Source organism: Heterodontus francisci, chromosome 4 (assembly GCF_036365525.1).
Source record: "Heterodontus francisci isolate sHetFra1 chromosome 4, sHetFra1.hap1, whole genome shotgun sequence".
Lineage (NCBI taxonomy): Eukaryota > Metazoa > Chordata > Chondrichthyes > Heterodontiformes > Heterodontidae > Heterodontus > Heterodontus francisci.
Genome location: NC_090374.1, coordinates 2,083,245 through 2,085,541, shown reverse-complemented (window position 1 = coordinate 2,085,541; position 2,297 = coordinate 2,083,245).

Sequence of the window (2,297 nt, the reverse complement as noted above, 5' to 3'; positions counted from 1 at the left end):
CTCACCGCATTTGTCTGCATTAAATTCCATTTGCCAATCCCTTGCCCACTTTCCCAGTTGATCTATATCCTGTTGTAACCTTAGTAACCTTCCTCACTGTCCACTATACCACCAATTTTGGTGTCATCTGCAAACTTACTAATCATGCCCCCTACATTCACATCCAAGACATGAATATATATGACAAACAACAGAGGGCCCAGCACCGATCCCTGCAGCACACCACTGGTCACCGGCCTCCAATCTGAAAAACAACCCTCCACTATCACCCTCTGCCTCCGATCACCAAGCCAATTTTGTATCCAATTGGCTAGCTCACCCTGGATCCCGTGTGTTCGAACCTTCTGGACCAGCCTACCATGCCGGACCTTGTCAAAGGCCTTGCTAAAGTCCATGTAGACAACGTCCACCGCCCTACCCTCGTCAATCCTCTTGGTCACCTCCTCAAAAAACTCAATCAAATTCGTGAGACATGATTTCCCACGCACAAAGCCATGCTGACTATCCCTAATCAGACCTTGCCTTTCCAAATGCATATAAATCCTGTCTCTTAGAATCCCTTCCAGTAACTTTCCCACCACTGATGTAAGGCTCACTGGCCTGTAGTTCCCTGGCATATCCCTGCTGCTCTTCTTAAATAAAGGCACAACATTAGCTATCCTCCAGTCTTCCAGTACCTCACCTGTGGCTAACGATGATACAGAAATCTCTGCTCGGGCCCCAGCAATCCCCTCCCTTGCTTCCCATAGCATCCTAGGATACACCTGGTCAGGCCCTGGGGATTTATCCACTTTAATGCACTTCAAAACCTCCAACACCTCCTCCTTTTGTAATGTTGATATGCTCCAGGATATCGGTGTTCCCTCCCTTGAACTCACTAGCTTCCATGACCTTTTCCACGGTAAATACAGACGAGAAGTATTCATTTAAGACCTCACCGATTTCCTGTGGCTCCACACATAGATTGCCACACTGATCCTTAAGGGGACCTACTCTCTCCCTAGCTACCCTTTTAATATACTTATAGAATCTTTTAGGATTCTCCTTTATCTTATCTGCCAGGGAAATCTCATGGCCTCTTTTCGCCCTCCTTATTTCCTCAAGTGTACTCCTGCATCCTCTATACTCCTCGAGGGACTCGCTCAATCCCAGCTGCTTATACCTGACATATGCCTCCTTCTTTGTCCTGACCAGACCCTCAATATCCCTCGTCAGCCAAGGTTCCCTAAACTTGCCAGCCTTGCCCTTCAATCTAACAGGAACATGCCGGCCCTGAGCTCTTCCTATCTCACTTTTCAAAGCCTCCCACTTGCCAGACGTCCCTTTACCTGCACACAGCCTCTCCCATTCAACTTTTGAGAGTTCCTGTCTGAAGCCATCGAAATTAGCCTTCCCCCAATTTAAGACTTCAACTTGAGGACCAGTCCTATCCTTTTCCATAAGTATCTTAAAGCTAATAGAGTTATGGTCACTGGTCTCAAAGTGCTCCCCCACTGACACATCAACCACCTGCCCATCCTCATTTCCTAAGAGGAGGTCAAGTGTAGCCCCTTCTCTAGTAGGGCCATCCACATACTGCTTCAGAAAACTATCCTGGACACACTTAACAAATTCTTCCCTATCTGATCCCTTAGCACTGCGGCAGTCCTGGTCAATATTAGGGAAGTTAAAATCACCTACTATTACAACCCTATAATTCCTACACCTATCTGATTTCCCTACATATATGCAATTCTCTCTGACTATTGGGGGGCCGAGAGTATAATCCCATCAAAGTGATCACCCCTTTCTTATTTCTAAATTCTACCCATATGGCCTCGCTGGACATTCCCCCCGGGATATCCTCTCTAAGTACTGTCGTGATGTCCTCCCTAATCAATAGTGGAACTCCCCCCCCCCTCTTACCTCCACCTCTGTCACGTCGGAATCATCAGTACCCCGGAACATTGAGCTGCCAGCCCTGCCCATCCCTCAACCACGTTTCCGTAACAGCTATAATATCACAATCCCATGTACCGATTCATGCTCTGAGTTCATCTGCCTTACCTGTAGGGCTTCTTGCATTAAATTAAATGCAGTTTAGCATACCAGACCTTCCACGCTCCCTGTCTTGCCCCTGCCCGGCCTGCCTACTGGACTTGCTTGCTTTAACCTCTACATTTGCCTCAACTATCTCATCTGAGAGACTACTACTTTGGGTCCCACCCTCCTGCCAGACTAGTTTAAACCCTCCCGAGTTCTTTCTTTTTTCTTTTGGGCCTCCTTATCTCGAGAGACAATGGATACGCGCCTGGAGG